We start from the raw sequence: 20628 nt of genomic DNA on the forward strand, positions 1-20628 counted from the left end.
AAAGAGCTTTTTTTCCCTTTTTGTTATCTCAAAGCAACCAGTGAAACAACTTCACTACATGTCCCAAATCAGTGCATACCCAAATTTTATGTAGTCTGACCTCCGTGACTCACCTCAGTTTCCACTCTCAAAAATCACAGATGTATCGCTTATAAAAAAATGTATAAATGGACATTCCTATTAATTATTAAGATTACTTTCTGTCATCTTCTGCAAGCCTTGTCTCACAGGTTGAGGCCAGAAGTGCAGACAGTGAGGGGGTCTTAAAAACAAACAACCCACCATTGCTACAATATGTTTTTACATTAACAAGCAGAATGACAACAGCAAATCATTCCTGATATGATTCTGCTCGACGTATTCTCCAGTTTATTGGATTAAGTGTATAATTAATAACATTTAATTCTAAAACAGAAGTCATCTTACAGAAACAGTGCACAGTCCTCATTCATTTCATTATTTAAAGGGATATTCCACCCACACAAAAAATGTACTCATACATATAAGCTCATTTTGATGATTGCTCTTAAAAAGTATCCACTGATATGAACAGCAGGAAGATGAGAACTATGGAGGTCAATGGCTTCTTGTTTTCATCATTCTTCAGAATCATTTATTTTCGGTTCAACAAAGTGTAAGTAAATTATTATATGTTTTTGCCTGAGCTTTACTGTACCCACTGTTGCATTCCATGGTGTTTTGAAAGTGTTGTGTTGGGTTTCTTCTTTCTCTCCTTCTGTTACTCGTTTCTCAGCTAGGTGTTGAGGAGAGATAGTTAATTACTTGCACCTGCTGCTCGTTGCCCTGCAAGCTTAAAAGCTGATCAGTTGCAAGTTACATTGCAGCTTGCTTCCAGAGCGCGGTCTCTCACCCTCAGTTCTGTAATGCGTTGTGAAAGATTATTGTGACTAACTTATTTAAAGTTAAAATCTGTTGTAAAGCATTTGAAACTGCTTAAACGCTGCTTTTGAAATGTAACTGTTTGGAAGCTGTAGAGAGGTGGTTGCCATTTTATTTCCATTTTCTCTTGTTTAATTACTTGGGGAGTTTAGTGTACATTTCTTTCTGTTGTTAATTTAATTTTACTTTTACTTTGTCAGCCATTTTTACTCACTAGCTAATGTAGTTCTGTTTGTTGTTTTGGCCTTGTTTCCCTCCTCCTGGGGCCTGTTTCAGTAAAGAGGTTCAACCAACTCTGAGTTTAAATTTGAACTGAGTTGATTTAGCGAGAGATTAAAAACTCTGCGTTTTCGGTTTCAGAATAGCTGATCTGAGATAGGTCACTTAACTTTGAGTAGACTAACTCAGAGTTAAGCGCGCTAACCGCGACTATAAAAAGGAATTATCAATGTAGCACAGATATTATGAGTGACCATGGCAACATCTGAGAAAAAAAAAAGAGATCAGCATTTCTTTCTCCAGCTGAACTTGATGTGCTCATGCAAAGTTATAGCAAATATTGGCATATATTTAAAAAAGCAACACCACTGCTTCAGTGAAACAGACAGCTTGCGTGGGAAAACAGCTGCTCAAGTTAATGCGTAATTTAACATTAAAATTAATTACATATTTAAGTAAAAAAAAAATTAAGTATTGTAATGCGTGACATTTATACATTTTTTACACGTTCCCACTTTTATACACGTTGATCAGTTTTATTGGGTTTAAAAGTGTACTTGGGTGTCTGCCTCTATTATTGATCAAGTGATAGAGGCTGATATGACATTTAGAATGTAAGCAGAACTAAACAATAGCTTTTAGAATGAGTAATAATCCCATTAATCTAGTAACAGTATGTCGAAGGTCAGTGAATTTAAGAAAATTATTTATTAAAAAAGGACAAGCCAAGTCATTCTCGTACTTGACTTTGTTCTTTGTGTGACTGAAATGTAGGCAATAGCTATGTTTCGACCCAAAAATATTTACTAAATTTATGTGCAAAACTGGAATAATGCATAAGCGATGTATAAATAAAGCAGCGTTTCAATTCCACTTCCTGATTATCTGGTGCCAAACATCAACACTTAAAACAGAATTTACGGCGGTAGAAGAATCTGCGTCAATCTTTTCTTCCTTTAATAAATGTACTTGGCTCACTCAGAAGACAATGTTGACGCACAATGAACCCGTGAGGGCGTTTGAAGCCATGAGACGCGGAGAACAGACGCTTTTGACACTCTGGAGGCAATTAATAGAATTTTAGGATTAGAATTTCCAAAACAACATTTATCCATTCATACACATCAATATCATCATCTCTTATAATAAACCTTTTTTTAATGCACATACTGGAATTTGTTCGATAAAAGTGTTTTCATCGCAGTTTATGCCATCTTTTCTTATCAAAACAAAGTTTATTCTACTTGGTTATGAGCATGTTTTTATGCACATTTTTTTTAAAGGTTATGTGCATCATGAAGTTTCCATCAATCCTTTTTATGCGCATCTTCAAAATGAGCACTAAAATAGGTGGGTGGAAACTTAAGGCTAAGGCGAGAAATACCACTTCGTCTTTAAAAAAAGGGGAGGAGACTGACAGAAACTCTGAGTTTAGAGAATAAAACCTGACCAGTTTAGGTTCACAGAGTAAGTTACCACAGTAATTGACTCCGAGTTAAAGCTACCTCTCTTTCAGAAAGAGGCTTGACTTACCCTACGTTCTCGAGTTTGACAAGCCTGCCACTTTGAAACGGAAAACCCAGAGTTTCTCTCATTTCAAGGTTAAAATACTCTGAGTTTTCCCTTAACCTCCTTTCTGAAACGGGCTCCTGAAGTCTAATTTTGCTTCCCAGTTTTGATTTACAATTGTACATTTCATTTACAATAAATTATTTAACTGGCATTGGTGTGTTGTCGTGAAGGATCCACACTCACCCCAACCAACTTTTCACTTGGAGTTACTCACTCCTAGACATGTAACGTCAAGGATGTTATACTACACTAAATGACTTAATGCTCAGAACAGATTTTAAAACATTCATAGTCCTGTTTTTTCCACAGATGTCAAAGAAAATGTGTAGTGTACTTTACGATGGTCACATACTTTAGCTTAAGACTTTCATTTCATACTGTTGTTCATGTAAGAATGGGATTTTACATTTCTCGTCAAACCATATACAGAAATAAGGGCATTTTAATAGCTAAAAAACATGTGGGAAAGCATTGCTATTGTGTGATTGTATTGTATTGCAATATGGAACACATAAGTGTTTAAGGTAAATTAAAAGTAATTCACAGAATACTATAAAATGAAATTATTCAATGACAATAATTTGCTATGGTTGCCACATAATTAGTTATAAATAATAAAACATGAAATGATACACGTGTATTGTATACAGCTTAAATGTAAAATAAAGTTAGGAAATAACTCGTGATTAAGGCTCTTTAAAATGTAAGCATATGTCTAAAAACTATTTTCTAACCTCTGTGGGATAGATAAAGTTTATTAAATTTGAATAGAATTACCTGAGAAAGGACTAATGAAGAGTTTCATCAAAATGTGACCACATCGTAAAACCCACAAAATCCATTTGCAAGAGTAGTCAGACAGGCAATGGTCAAAACAGGGGCAAACAGATGCATATATAGAAATACAGAATCGTGGTTACAAACAAGCTAATAGTACAGGCAGAAAGGAATCAAAATGATAAAACAAGGCAAGGCAAGTCTTCAAAGTGCTACAGGATAACAAGACTCAGCAACTAGTGTGAGTGAGCGAGGTGTATTTATAGTCCTGAAAATTAGTTGTACAAGCTTAAGCTATGTGTGTGTGTGTGAACGTATGAATTATATTCATCTGTAGCGGGTGTAGATTGGCACAAGGCATTTTGGTAGTAGTAGTTCTGTCCAGTGGCCGAATTGTAGTTTTCCAGCGATTTGCAACTGCTTGGTCCCAGGGCCCGGTTTTTCAAAAGTAATCCACTAGGATTTTGGATGAGGGATTGGATCAAATCTTGAAAATGGGTTTTTCAAAAGAAAAAAACGGATTACCTAATCGGATTAGATCAGGTAATCTAATCTTGGTTTTGATCCGGATCAAACCTTTACTTTGGGTTTTTTGTAGGATCTGGATCACTTTGATCCAAAAAACCTGGATTAAACTGATCCCATCAGAAGGGTGGATTTAGTGTGGATTTCATGCCCAAAATGTAATGAAAACTTAAAAAATGTATTAAATAATACTATTTTTAGATCATGCAGTATCTTACGAGATATACTATTTATTCATAAGGTTTTAATTTTATTTGTTCATCTGTCAGGCTATCGTGATTATTAGCTTTAACGTATTTACCCTTTCAGCATAGGCCTACAGCAAAATAAAAAAAAGAGTTTGGCCTCATAAAATAATCCCCCAAACAGCCTTCAAAATTGACCAAAAACAATACATTTTATTGGAACTAATCGATATATATTCATCACAATAGAAAATACTTTTGTTTTTAGAATATTTATTAGTAATGTACGCAATGATTACAGAATAACCAGAAAAAAGCAAAGAATGACAATCACTTTTTTTTAAATCAAAAACAAACCCTAATCAGAAATAGTGTCTAACTATTGCATCCCTTGTTGCACGTCCTGTTTGCTCATTCTGGCAAAATGCAGGAGGTTAGTTTGGGTCTTCAAGGGGCTGAGGTGCATCATTGTCAGCACAGAGAGGGACATTGCGCTTAGAAGCGATGTTGTGCAGGACAATACAGGCAAGAATTATGTTGCATGCTTTCTGTGGTTCCGCTCTCAGGTAGTTAAGGCATGCAAATCGCCTCTTAAGAACTCCATTTAAACGCTCAATTGCACATCTTGCTTTGCAATGAGCAGTGTTGAAGCGTGCCTGCGCTGGTGTATTTGCTGTTAGAAAAGGTGTCATCAGCCATGGTAGGAGTGGGTAGGCACTGTCTCCTAATATTATGCCATCCGGTCGGTTGGTTTGGAGGTCTTTATATAGAGCGCTCTCCCTCAGAATGCGCGCATCATGGACAGACCCAGGCCACTTGACAACGCAGTTTGTGATGATGAGGTCAGCATCACACACAAGTTGGACATCGATGCTGTGCCTTCCCTTTCTGTTTATAAACTCCCATTCATTCTCACAAGGTGCTTGTATATGAACATGTGTGCAGTCGATTGCTCCAATAGTATTGGGCATGTTCCCCAAAAGAAAAAAGCTGTGCTTGGCCTGGGCAATCTGGTTGTCTTTTGGAAAAGAAACAAATTCATTCACCAGGCTGGCCAGTGCGATTGACACATCTCTCACAATATCACACACAGCTGATTTCACCACTCCAATATAGTCACCAACAACTTGATAAAAAATCCCACATGCATAAAATCGGAGAGCAATGAGGATCTGGTCTTCCACTGACAGGCTGTGACTCCTTTGGGTTTTGTGTTGAAGTTTTGGCCTGAGAAGGTTCACAAGGTACTCTATATCAGCCTTCCAAAAGCGAAATCGGACATACAGCTCCTCAGTGGTGTATTGCTCCAGTGGGTTGGTACGTTTAACATACACCCTTTGACAGTATCCTCTCCTGGCAAAGTGGTGGTGGCGGTGGACAACACCTGCCATTTTACTGTCTCTCTGTGAATCCTCAGAGAAAGGCTGATTTATATGGCTGTTTAGTTGGTCTTTTCAAACACACCTATTACAACTGATTAGTTTTGGCTTGTGTTCAATTGAGGCAATTGGACCCAAAGCCTATAATTGACGAACAATGTTCACTATAGCAAAGCAATAGAACCATGGACTCTAGAAGCTGTAACTTTACTGCTGCTAAAACCAATGCATTACTAGAGAGTGTTAGATGTCATTATGGAACATTAGTGGGAAGTTTTAATTCTGCTAAGGATACCAACAAAAAGAAAAATGATGTTTGGATTTTAATCACAGAAGATGTGAATGCCATCGGGTCTGGCCAGAGGAGGACCACAGATCAGATCAAATTGCGGTGGAGGAATCTTAAGGCCAGGGCAACGAAGGATCATGCTGAAGCCAAAAACCCACAAACAGGCAACAAGCCCTTTAAGAAGGGAGATTACACAGATGTGGTCCTCGACATCATTGGAGGTGAGAAGTCGCAAGCTCTCCATGGCATTTAAGGTGTTGTAGGGGATGGTGAGCCTTCGATTGAGGAGGAGAATATGCCAGTTGAGGCTGATCCAGAGAACGTATTTATATTGAATCTCAGCTCTGTTCCTGAGGAAGAAGCTGGATCCTCATTGGTGAGCTAGTGGTAGTTGCCTCAGGATCTCAAAGGAAAGGCTTGAAGCGCCCTTCATCAAACAAAGATGATTACAAGGCACTTCTGCAAAAAGAGAATGAAAGGGCTGAAGCACAGCTTCGTCTGGCAGAGGAACAATTGACTCTCACCAAACTGCAGCAAACCAAGGCCAGACTTGAGATCCGCCTCCTAAAGGCTACACTCAGACAAGCTGGTCTTTCCACATCAGATGAGGAAGTCTGAAATTTTTAACATTAAGTCTTTTTACTTTTTTTATATATATATAGATTTATATATTGGAAACTTGTTTTAAACATCCTCAATGTACAGTGTTTGTGTTGTAGGTCTCAGTTGAGTGGACTGCTGGAAGAGGATGGGGTGGGGTTTTTCTTCTTTTTATTTTTATTTTTAAATGTGTGTGTTTTCATTTCAAATAAAAACAAACTTATATTGACCCCAAACTGGCTATTCTACTTGTTGTTCTTTACATATCTAGAGTTCTACATTGTGATTTCCTATCCTGTTTGAGCATTGGTAATCCAGATTTAAGCACTGGTTATCCAGATTTAGTGATCCTGAAAAGTTCCTATCTGGATCAGATTGATCCAATCTGATGTTGCTTTGAAAATCTGGCTCAAAAAGTAAGCTGGATTACGTGATCACGGATCGCAAAAACAGGATTACTAAATCCGGATCAATTTTATCCGGATTAAACCTTTTGAAAAACCGGGCCCAGGTGATCATAACAGTACTCTTGTTTTGAGGGATTTTTACTTTATTTTTGTGCAGTGTTAACTTACTTGTAAGATTACTTAAATTAAAAGGAAAAGCGGTTCTTTTGCCCTTTAAAATTTATTTCAGCTCAGAAGGAGTTATGTTTTTACATTTTTATCCATCCAATTTATAATATGGTACTCAAACGTGACACTGACATGCAAAATCCCATCAAACACACATTTCAGCTAATGTCTTTAATCAGAGAAATAACTGGCTTAAAAATTTCACCTTAAATTCTAAGGAAACTGAAAGGTTTATTTATGTGTTGCATAACAATACCAAGATTTAAGTATTGCAGAAATTACATTCATACCTCCAGAGAGAGAGAGAGAAAAAAAAGAAGTATAAACAATTTCAAATAAAAAGGGTTGTAAAAAATACTAGGTAGATTTAAGAGCTTTAAATTAAATTAAATTAAATTAAGTTTATTTTAATTTAATATTTTTACCTTTTATTTTACTTTATTTAATTTTACTTTATTTAATTTTGCTTAATTTAATTTAGTTTTATTATATTTTAAATGTATTTATTTTTTTATTTTTATTTACCAGACTTTTAAGTCATTAACAAACATGTCACATAACAAACATGGGTTTTTCTCTCATAAAAAAACATGGATGTGCAGGATATGAGCAAAATTTGGTAAATAATTTTCATTTACATAGTTTTTATTACTTCATGACTCTCCACAACCTTGTTACATTGATATTTGATTTATTATCAGTCGCTATTAGCATTTAATGAGATACAATCAAGCCATTAGAGCAATTGAATTAATCATTCTACAGTATAAGCTCCAGAAGCCCTGGATAATGATAGATACTATAGTATATCAGTTAAGATAATGAATAAAGATAAATGCATGACATTGGGCTCTTTTTTTTCACAAAGAATTGACTTTTTTTTAGCTGCAGGTGCACAGAGCTCTCTGTCAAAAATGCGAGGCACAGCAGGTGATTACACTGTAAAAAGAGAAAACTTAAACATATTACATCAGCCTGTTACAACAACATGAATTAACTAGTTTCCACTTATTGTATTACGGTTTTCAGTAATAAATAATTTGAAAAAAATTTAATTATTTTAGGTATAAGAAGTAATTTATTTAAGTTGATTCAATGAGTAGAATGCAAGTCACCCAAGGCTTTTAAGCTGCTGGTGCTATCCGTCAAAATTGCGAGGCACAGCACGTGTTAGAACACAAGTCATCCAGGGCTGATACACACAAAACACTGCCAATATAACCATCTAAAGAAAAATGTCCTATTATTTTTGTGGAAACAAAAACACTGTAAAACTTTATATCAACATTTATTTATAGATTAGAGACATATTAAATCATGGTGGGAACTATAATGTAGCTTAATCTAATTTCACCAATACAAATCAATTTATCTTAACTAGGGGTTTATGAATAAAAAAATGAGTACAAAGAGTATAGATTAATACATTTTCACATAATGAACAAACTGTTGTACTTTAAGTAAACAAAAAAAAAAGTGACAGTTATGCTGTTGGTTAGATTTTCCAGTGTACATTATTCCAGACACAATTGCAAAAGCTTTTTCTTTCTTCCACCCTTACGTTTAGACCAAAACTGCCTTTATGTTCTCTGAAAAGTTTTTTTTTTTCCCTGCTTTTTAAAGATGCTCTCTGAAGTGGACACATTTGAAAGCTGTGTTTTCACACAGTAGTGTGGTCTGTCAAAACAGAAGTATTCGAAAACGATAAAGCAGATCTGAAGATATCTATATATCTGGAATGTGTCTGCCATGCGCTATTCATCCTCCCATTGTTGCTAAAGATAAATGCGACTTTGTACACTTGTCATTATACATCACTGCAAAGATGACAGGAAATGTACTCAATCGGGACAGTCGGCATGCTGATAAACAACAGTACAATCCATTAAATTTACTTTATATTCTGTCTTGTTTTAAACCTTAAAAGTAAAATATGGCAGTGATTAAGTAGATCAAAAAATAAAATAAAGCACTTTCAAATAATTATAAATTAATAATAATTCTTTACATATTGTATTTCTCTTTTGTATTTAACAGATTTTAGGGGAATCATTATTTAATAGTTTCACAGCCATAAATGATTTGGTGTTGTGAATTTGCCTCCTCCTTGTGTAAATGCATTAGCTTGGGCAAGCTAAAAACATTTTTTTTTTTTTCTTTGTCATCATGATTTGAACATTTAGAAGCGTAATATATGGAAAACTTGTTTAATTTCCTTGGTGTTTCCAAATTTCTTAACAGAATTGGAGAACTTTAGGTTTTCCCATTGAAAGAGATGCTGTAGAAGCTGCACTTGCATGCCCAAAATGCATTTCAAAGATTTGATACAAAATGATCACCTTTAAATGAAGTTTCACAAACTAATTTCGAGAGGAGCACATGATATGATTGACTGTAGCTGGCCATTCATCTACACTCATTAGCTAGCCAATCAGATTGTTCCAAACTGTCTATAAGTATCTTAAGCCTGATTTATACTTCTGCGTCAAGTGACCGGTGTAACCCACGGCGCATGCAACGCGCGTGGCTGTGCATTTATACTTCTGCGCGCTGTCTCTGTCGGTCTGCATTAACACTTCTGAAATGCTAGTTGGCAGTGAGGTGTAAATCTTCCTCTGTGTCGAGTTTCTTCGCTGCTTTATTGCGTTTCCTGAACACTTCCGGGATGTACAAGTGGCTCAAACTCACTCATTTTGAGGCAGGAACCGGCGGACGTGCAACAACTTTAACTATGAGGAGCTCCTTCACGGGACTGCACACTTGTAAACAATCGCTAGCGCCATTCGCGCGGCTCTCGGTCCCGCCCCGACTCGTCAGCGCTACCGAGCCGACCAATCACAGAGCTTGCGCTACGCGTTGTTGCGACGTGTAGTTACATTTTTTGAGAGGTACACGTCAGTGACGGCGATGGCCACGGCGAAGGGCTATGCGTCAGCGCCGTAGCATACGCCGGCGTTTGACGCAGAAGTATAAATCAGCCTTTAGTCAGAACTACCCCCCATCCACCCCTTCTCCTCCTTTCCTCCTTTACCAGGGGAGCTCTCGAGAACCACCTGATCTCGTACTCCCCTCACATGCTCTATGGACCAGGAGACCTAGGCTCAACTATCTCCGAGCTCAGGGTTCTCTACCGGGACAGCATGTCAAACCTGCAAACTTGCTAACAGTTGTCAAACAATATCTTGGTGTGAACTCTTGAAATGATGGATTAATTAACTCTAAACATGCTGGGTTGTTTCAACTTATATTTGGGTTCAACATAAACAATATGGAGTTTTTAAGCCAGATCTAGCAAGGAAATGTAACTATTTTATGTTTTGTCAGTTTAGTGGCTAGTTCGTGTGAATTCATACATTGTACAAAAACATTATTTATTTATTTTTTTAAAGGAAGCGTGGAACCAAACCCCTACCCTAAACCCAACTGTCATTGGAAGATGAGCAAATTGTGTAAAAATCAATTCTAACAAATAAAATATTTATTTCAGATGTACAAGAAAAGGCATTCAGGCATTTACCTTCACCCATGCTGTTAGTTTTGCCATATGACTAATAGATGGACACGTACACTAAACTTTACCTTCTATTTTCTGGTCATATAGAGAATGCATCCCACAACCTGTCTGTCCTATTCATTTAGATGTTATGTATAGCTGTTGATAGCATTGCCATAAAAACACTGTGTTCCTGTTATGAAGTTGTGAACACCTCTAAGTAAATCATCACTATAGTTGATGAGTTGTCATCCTGAAATTACAATAATTATGAGATGACGTGAATGCTGCTAATGTCTAGGCTAAGTATAGCGATAACGTCAGCTATCTGTGGCATAATTGAGAGTTGTAAGGCTACCTTTATGGTTATAGATAGAAATGTACAGCTTATTTTATTTCTCTCATTTGCTTGACAAAACACCACGTGAAAAAAGCACCACTTCTTAAACATTTGAACAGAAAACAGCTAGTATAGAGTGACCTCTTGACTGCTGACAGTTAAACAGAAATACCAGTTCACAAAAAGAAGATAATAATAATAAACTTTCATAAGGTTAATGGTATTAATATCCAATTTAAACCACTGGGTTTTATATATTTTCAGCATTGTTTTTAAAGTTAAAGGACACCTATTGTGAAAAATCTACTTTTCAAGCTGTTTGGACAGACGTGTGTAGGTATAGTGTAAAGGCTGTCATATTGGAGTAATATAAACACCCAGTCCTTTTTTTTTTTTTCAATTAAACAAAACGGTGGACCAATTGGAGCAGTTTTCAGACTGACCGCAACTTGACGTAGGAGTGCAGTCCTCCCGCCCACCGTTTTGATTGACAGCTGCATATTAACATGTCTTGGTAGTCACGTGTATAATCATACCAATAAGACAGGACGTGCATAAAGCAACCGGGAATAAAAGGTCTGTTCAGTGTGTTTGGATCATCAATCATCATCAAATGTGATCAAGAGTGAGTTTAAAATGTTTTAAAACAGTGCATGTGTGTAACGAATTACAGCGATTTACTTCAGCTTTACTTTATCACCACAGCTGTGTGTCAGAACAATTATAATGGAAGATGCTTCAATCCTGGTTTGTGGACGTTAAATGCCTGGTAAAACATGGAAAAACAAACAAACATTTGGATAAAAAAAACAAACAAACCAAAAAACTTAGAGGCCAGAGAAGAAATGATCATGCCTAACTGAGCCTGGTTTCTCTCAAGGTTTTTTCCTCCTTCACTTTCGTCAATTGGTGAAGTTTTCAGTTGAAGTCACCACTGGCTTGCTTGGTTTGGGACTTGTGGAGATGTGCATTGATGGATTTGCTCTTCACTGTTTGGACTTTCAGCAGTGAAATTAAAACAACACTGAACTGAAATAAACTGAACTTCAACTCTAAAAATAACTGGACTGACAGTTTCAATTTACTAGAACTTCTATGTTAAGCTGCTTTGAAACAATCTACATTGTAAAAGCTCTATAGAAATAAACATAAGTAGAATTGAATAATTTAAAACGTTTTTATTTTAGAGGAAGTATTGTATATTTATTCATACTTCAGTTGTTCCATTGTATATGTTTTTCCTACTATGTATGTCGATAGTTTCAAAATTATTTAATATCAACAGGCCAAAAGCTAACACTGGTTTGGAACAAGTCAAGGGTGAGTAAAAGAAGACAGAATTGTTTTTTTTTTTTTTTTTTTTTGTGAACTATCCTTTTATTTTATTTTTTAAGTAAATTGGTGTTTGCTTTTTTTTTTCTTTTTTATAATATATTTAATAGTGTTCCATACTTGGAGGGATGGTTCTCTCCTCTTTATGAACGAGTTTGAGCTACTTGTAGTGTTCTAAAAAAACAAAAGCACCCTCGAAGAAACTCGACACAGAGAAACATAAAAACCTCCTGCCAGCTAGAGTTTCAGAAGTGTTATTGTAGAGCAACATGAACAGCATGCAGAAGTTTAAATGCACAACTACGTCCAAGCCAGGCGCGGTAGGTCAAGGGTGCCCCTAGTGGGGGAAAAGTTATGATGATTCTAACCACGCCAATTTGAGGCCCCCCAACACTCTTCACTTTCCTTCATGGCATTCACCAACATGGTTTCCGCTACATTCAAGACCATGGGGGGCGCCACACCAAAAACCATCCCGCCACGGCTACATTATAGTTTCTCATTCAAAACATTCATTCATTGTTGTTGTTTTTTTTAATAGCAGGTTATAATTGCAAAAAAAAACACATTAAAAGGTAAGTGAATTATAACAGCGTAAACTTTTCTGTAACTGTAGTAGTGTAGTCAGTTTTGCCAGATTGGGCGGTTTTGTGGGTAAAAAATTACATAGGCGACTAATGAAAAATTGGGCAGTTTTATAACGCCAGCCCGCCAGCCCCAGTCTTCACTTATAAACCTGTTATGATCCCCCAAAGAGGTGCTATAGCCCCCATTCTCCATAAACAAACGCTTAAAACAGTTGTGATTTCCTAACGAGACATAAATGCACTAAATCGCACTTCAGCAGTGTTTTTTCGAAAGCGCACAAGAAGATCTGTGCTTGAGCAGCGTATATTTGAGGTTGTGCAAGAAGTTTTGTGCACGAGCAGAGGAAATTGATGCGCAGACAAAGAGTTCGCATGCTCATGTTATATAAATGCGATTTCGACATATCTCCATTTGTTATTGAAATAACGCCATAGGTAGTTGGTAGATTTGTGTAAAAGGCCTGCCACCACAGCTGGAAAAAATCCTGGAGGAAACACTAACCAACCACCCCCACGCTTTTCACGTTTGTCCACAGCACACCCTCCCACTGTTTTTAACTTTCAATGCGCCACCCCCTCCTAACACCCCCCTCCCTCCATTCTTTACTTCATGCGTGACCTACACCTACTTCTGTCTGAAAATGTTTCCATAGGGCCAGAACCTGCCATGGGTCATGACAATCACTCAACGCAGAAGTATAAACCAGCCTTTTTTGTAACCTCTGCATGTGGTTTACACCTTCATCGAGTGATCAACGTGACCTACTGCGCATGCCTAGCGGGTACCCATGCATTTATACTTTTACGAGCTGTTTGTGTTGCTCTGCAATAGCATTTCTGAAGCATAGGTTAGGTTATATTATGTTTTTCTTTATTGAGTTTCTTCGTACGCGTTTTATTTTTTTATTTTTGGAATCTACCTTAAATGTACAAGTAGCTAAAATTAGCCTATTCAGAGCCAGGATCCTGTAGACAAGCTTCTTCACCGGACTCCACAGTTGTAAACACTCGCTCCATCAGGCTCGCGGCACTCAGTACCGCCACCTGGAGCACCGCTGGCCACCACGGGCCCTCTGACAAGATAAATTTGAAGACCGTGGGGTGGGTGGATGGAGTTTGTTGTTGTAGATCGCAGACGAAAGTGAAGACCGGGGGGGGTTTGGGGGGGATGATGGTAGATCGCTGATAAAAGTGAACACCGGCGTAAGAGGCGGGGTGGGGTGGGGTCGAGTCGATGGGAGATCGCTGATGAAAGTGAAGGGCGCAGGCCCTAAATAATGTCTCTAGGGCCCAACCATTTGTTTCGGCCCTAAGAATCGTCCTAACTTCCCCCCCCTAGCAGCATCACAACCACCAAGCTGACCAATCACAGAGCTTGTGCTACATGTCATTGCGATGTGTTGTTACATTTTTGGAGAGGTGAACGTCAGCCACGACTACGGCAATGCGGCCACATAAAGGCTGCGCTGGACCATACGCGTGCTCTTGACACAGAAGTATAAATCATTATCATAAAGTAATGGTGGAAAGTGTGCTTTAGTATAGTTGCTTTTATTTAAAAAAAAGATGAAAAAAAACAACTTATTCTCAACTAAATCTAATTAATAGAATTAATAAGATTAATTAATTAAGAACGAATTCATCTAATTCTCTTAAAGGTGCCACGTGATTAGGTAAACCCCATTAATTGTTGGGTCAAATCCTGCAGGAAAAAAAAAAGATAAACAGAAAAACAAACTTGACATCTGAGAATGAGCCACAAGGTTAATTTCTTTCAGTGCTAAATGCTGACGGCACATTTAAGAGTGGCTTTCACTGTGAGCAACGGCCCGCCACTTTCCAAAAAGCAAATTCTGCCAGGATCCATCAGGAGCAAAGGTTACACTGTTAATTTCATTTCTGCATTGAAACAGCTTGTCTCCAGCACAAACGGAACGATATTGCCTTCTAGAATAATTTCCGTTTTCCAGTTCAATATCTCGACGTGTCACTCACTCTCCTACAGTTAAGATTGCAAGTGAATGTGAATCCCTGCCGCTGAACATTTAAACCTACAGTATATGCACATATTTCTTCGAGAAGCGGCTTCTGTTTTTTTAATGTTTTCTGATGGGGTATGTTGACATCTGACTTTGATACCGCCTGCAGAAATGAAAATGACACAAAAGAGACGCCGCAGCTTTTCCTTTCACAAAAGAAATGACGTCTCAATAAAGGATTGATCTAAGTAACCATTACCAGAATGAAGACGCAAATAGCACGAAGATGAAAATGTGGGGAATAATTTGCTTTCTTTGTGCTGGAGAGCTTTTGCCTCTGTGAAATTTACTGGCATGTGAAGTTCAAAACATAGATGCATTTTGCTCTTAAAGACTTGAAATGGCTGAGCAGCATTTGCCGGAGGGAGGATGTGATTAGGTTAAAGAGTGGCGCCAGCTTCAATGGCCGCGTTCGCTTCTTTGAAATGCACAGCCATGCATTGTGCTCTGACAAACTGCTCTCGGACTCTGCCTTAATCTAGCGTGGACTTTTAGGAGTGGACCGTACTGAGCAATGTCTGCAGAGATTCGTTTGATGGGAATGGAAAAGATATGAATTCTGTGCCTGCCTGTGTGACACTGGGTTTTATTTGTGTACGACCGAAGCAAGAACATCCTGAGTCATCAAGATTGTCCTTGCAATTCAAATGAACGGCAACTGTATTGTGTGTACGCACTACGGCAAGAAAGATTTATGACGTTATATACTGTGTGGGAATTATTTTCTAAGAATTGAATGGTCTGGAGTTAATTATTACACCATGTTTACTACTATTACTAATTATAATAATAATACATTTGATTTATAGAGCATTTTTCTCAGACTCAAAGTGCTAACACAAAAGATAAATTATGTTTTACCTTTTTGTTGGAATAATTTTTAAAGTACCTCATTACAAACCTTCGTTTCTTATTTCGAAATGTCATTTTAAAGCTATTATAAACGGACTAATGCAGTTACTAGAGAGCTCAAGAGGTGTGTGTGTACAGGTGTATGTGGTTTACGGGAACACAAAGTTGTATAATGACATGAGTATGACCTGTTGTACCAAAGTCGCTTTAAAGGGCACCTATGGTGAAAAATCTACTTTTCAAACTGTTTGGATAGACATGTGTGTAAGTATAGTGTATAGACTGTCATATTGGGGTAATGTAAACAAACCCAGTCCTTTTTTTTTTTTTCAATTTAACAACATAAAAACGGTGAACCAATTGGAGCGGTCTTTAGATCAACTGCAACTGCAAACGTAGGTGTGCGGTCGCCCCGCCCACCAATATTGACTGACAGGCGCGCATCACCATATCCTCTGTTTGTTGTTTCACGTCCACCATTTTCATCGTGTGAGTCAAAGCTATGTCACTAAAGGAACATCCTTGCTCTTTTTAGATTTAAGACTCATTGGGCTCAACACAAAATCAAAATTCACCATATGATCGCTTAATCAAAATTATTGTTTGTAACTTGTATTGTTATTGTTGGCCATACTCACACTATGTACAGTTGCCTCAAACAGGGCCAAAGCACGCTTGTCCCGCCTCCCGTCTCCCCTGACGGCCCATACTCGCATACAATCGGGCCTGGGCACGCTTACGTCATCGCTGCTGCACTGTTCTCAATGAGCGCTCTTGCTCAGGACAGTGGAGATTTCTCTAGTTATATCGTTTACGTCGTATGATATGCAGTGACATGCTGTCAAATATTTTGCCAAACAGTCCTTAGGTATGCGGTGACACGCAGTCAGATATTTCGCTGAAATCCGCCACTTTTGATGCTCATAAACAGTCAAAGTCCTCGCGCTGCAAGAATGAGGAGGTTTGCTGAAGGTGCGCAGCTGTTGTGCAGTGAGGGGTTTGCGTATTTAATAAACTACAGCAGTTTGCGTTCATTGAACAGTAAGAATGATTAATAAATCCATATGAAATAGTCCCTTAAAAGTCACGTCTCGCTTTCAGTTTCGGTCTTCGGCGCGTTTTCGACTCACACTACAAGCGTGACACCCTACACCCAACTACACCCAAGTGAACTGCGCTCTGGCACACCTCTTTCAACCGGGCCAGGGCCAGCCAAGTGCAGTGGCGTAGCGGACGGGCCCGCAGGACACGCACCGCGGGGGGGCCCCGCGTGATTAGGGGGCCCCACGTCGTCGCGGTTTTCAAAAATTGAAAATCCAGGAACCGCAATAATCAAACTCTTGGGAACAACTGTGGACGGAACCAAAGTTCACAGGTCTGTGTTCTCTGAACACCTCTCAAGCGGTGGACTACTTCATTCTGATTGCTTGCTGCCGAACCGCGTCATAGCCAATGAAGACGCGCCGCTGTTTCTCGCCGCCGGTTCTCGTTAAAAAATGAATGACTTCTGGCTACTTTGACGCTCTCGCCGCTTTCGATTTGTGATCGCTACTCAGTTTGTGAAGGATTCCCCGCACCTCAATTTGTGACATAGATATATACACTAGATATTGTATAGGGACCCTGAGCATGCGTCAATAGCGCCGCCACATTGGTACAGTGCTCCCAGGACAAATGCACTAGACAAGTGTTATTACGTGAAGATGCGGGACTGTAGCGCTGTCTACGGGTGTATTAACGAGCAAACAAAGAAAACAAAGCACAAAGGCAGAACATTCCATAGGTAGGATTAAGTTTTTAACGTTTTTGTATGTTCTGAAATTTGTGCTAAACGGGTAGCGTTATTGATGATAATACAGCCACTTACTGCATTCACCATACGGCAAAGCAGCTCCAATTCGCACTAAATACTCGGCTTATGCTAGCTTTGTTGAATAAAATCAGCAAACAATGAAAAAGAAATATGACAACGAGATGCTGCACTGCCAGAAACTTGTATTATTGTCAGCTAGTGAACAAGTCGTTCATAATGGAGATTCATTCACAAACAAATCCCTCCCTCCGTCAGTATGAGAAGTGAAAGCAGGAGAGGAGCTGTGTTTCAGGACATGATTAGATCAAATTTAACAGGGAGGGTGGATAGTACATTTCTGTACACACAAACACAAGCTCTTTGTCAGGAATGCCCGTGCGGTCACTGATCCATCAATGTAGAAAAGTGATGTAAAATTATAATTTTCATAATTGAAATAAAAATAAAAATACTAACATCCAGGAAAACTCCCGATCACAGATATATGTGTATATGTGTATATCTCTGGCTCTGCCGCCCCCAAACCCCCCCGACCCCCTTGAAAACTGGGGGCCCCATCGGTGATCCCTGCAGGGGGGCCTCCGCATTTTGCGCTACGCCACTGGCCAAGTGAACTGTGCCTGAGCCCGATTCAGCACACTCACACTTCTCAAATGATTCAGGAAACGGGCCTGGGCACGGTTCGGATAGCATAGTGCGAGTAGGCCCTTAGTTTGTTTGTAGGTGGGTTTGCAAACATGTGTGTTTTTCATTGCGTCTACCTTAAACTTCAGCTGTTTGCATTTCTTGCAGTCACAGAAGCTCCCTGTGATCTTAACTAGGCGCAGCTGGAAAGTGCGAGCACATTGCCTCACATGTGTGTCCCTCCATTGGAAAATAAAATAATGAACTTGCCGGTAGGTCGCACACCAAGAGCGCAGCTCGGCGACGCTATGCGCCGCGCAACGCCAAGCATTTTAGAAGTCTAAACATAGATTTCAAGCAGGTTTCACACAAGAGCGCTTCAAGTTGGCGGCTGTCCGTGGCGCCCAGCCACAATTCGGGACACTTCATATTTCTGCTGCGCCACAGAGCACTATCTAAATTGTTTAATTTAAAATAACATCCGAATGTGCGTGTCTGGTGTGCCATGTTGCAGCTCTGAGTGGGGCATCTGGTGCCTGAGTCAAAGTTAATTCAGTGTGCGCCGTTGTCTCGGTCTACGCTACAAGGAGATCACGCTGCTCTTCTGAGATAATTCACAACTTTTTCTTGATGGTGATTTTCCTGCAGAAATAACAGCGACTCTTTGTTTACAAGTTTTTGGGCATTTAAAAAGTTGCTGTCATGAGATGTGCATTTGACAGGATGGACTGTACCTCGCGTTTATTTCATACAGATTACAAAAAAAACTTGTTTTCAAGTATAGTTGGTTCATTTAATAGCACAAAATTCAAGCTTTTTTGGATCTATTTCTATGTCTGTGAAAAAATTATTCGCTGAGATTTCAGTGTGTTTGTTGACCACAAAAAGCACACATCTGGACTGAGCTTCACCTCCGGAGAAATTTCAGTCTGTAGCATTCAAAGATTGGCTCCTGTACTGGCTTTATTTACCATTTTGGTTACACCACATTCAAAACTATACGCATCACTTGTCTTGGGTATTCTATAGTTTTTGGTTGTAGTCTCTTACGGTGGTTTATAGGGTGACACCACACGTCCCTGTAATTCAAAATGCTTAAGATTTTAAAATTTTGAGGGTTAGGTTTAGGGGAAGGGTGGTTTTTACAGTAATAATTACATTACGTATATGGAGTTTCCTGTAGACCATGTATGTGTGTATGAATGACCTGAATCTGTGTATACACACTGCTTAAGTGTTTGGAAGCAGCATTTGGTACTGAACTACTATAGCTCTCCTGGAAATTAGTTTACCAGTTTTGATTTATTGAGATTATTTTGTACGAGAGTGCATCACTTTCATTCATACATTCATTCATTTTCCTTTGGCTTAGTCTCAGTGTCAGAGGTCACCAGAGCCAACTGAACCACCAACTATTTCAGCATATGTTTTTTACACAGCGAATGCCCTTCCAGCCACAACACAGTATTGGAAATAGCCCTTACACACTCGTACACTATGGCCAGTTAAGTTTATTCAACTCACCTATTAGTATTATACATTTATTTTATAAATGTATGCATAAAACAGTATATCTTTGCCATTAATAATAATAATTAAATAAAATTTTAAGGTAATGATAATATATTTGCTGCTGTATAACTAAAAATGCCATCTTAGTAATTAACAAAATTTTAGATGTTTAGCTAAAAAATATCTTTGCAATTATTATTAAGCCTTAAAACTATATATTTTATTAACAAAGCTAGAAAACGCAAACATATAACAACAATGCTATTTGTTACTACTAAATATAATAGTTTATAAATTGTTAATTTAAATCAGTACACATTGAAAATAAACTCAAGTAAACTGATAATGATTATATATTAATTAATGGTGGTAATGATAAATACATTTTTTACTGTATATCTAACATTTTTAGTGGCTGATAATAATAGCAATAATAATACTTAATTTTCTTTCCAGCTTAGTCCCTTTATTCATCAGGGGTCATCACAGCGGAATGAACTGCCAACTTATCCAGCATGTTTACGCAGCGGATGTCCTTCCAGCTGCAACCCATCACTGGGAAACACCCATACACGCTTGCATTCTCACACATACACTGCAGACAATTTAGCTTACCCAATTCACCTACAGTGCATGTCTTTGGACTGGAGGGGGGCGGGGACAAACCAGAGCACTCCTAGGAAACCCACAGTTGGCACTCAGAAATGCCAACTGACCCAACCAGAACTCAAACCAGTGCCCTTCCCACTGTAAGGTAACAATGCTAACCACTGAGCCTCCGAGCCACCATTTTACTTTAAACTGGAGAATATAAATGCTGCATTCAAGCGATCACAGCTATGCATTTGTAGAAGAGCACTGGCATTTTCAGCTTCCTAAAAAACAGCCAAGACCTCCCTGAACCACTACAAAAATTGCAAAGCTTAGAGCCTTAGAACTTTGTCAAGAGTCAATCAGAGTCATCCATCATCTCGAAAGTCTCATTATAATTTAATACAGTATATTTCTCTGAAAC

General features: G+C 38.5%; 1 protein-coding gene across 16 annotated transcripts in view; it reads right to left on the bottom strand.

Moving 5' to 3' along the window:
* The window catches only part of nlgn1 (neuroligin 1), a 786090-nt gene that overhangs the window by 654169 nt on the left and 111293 nt on the right, over positions 1–20628 (bottom strand). The gene's annotated exons all lie outside the window — the stretch shown is intronic.

This window comes from Danio rerio, chromosome 11 (assembly GCF_052040795.2).
Source record: "Danio rerio strain M-AB ecotype USA chromosome 11, GRCz13ab, whole genome shotgun sequence".
Lineage (NCBI taxonomy): Eukaryota > Metazoa > Chordata > Actinopteri > Cypriniformes > Danionidae > Danio > Danio rerio.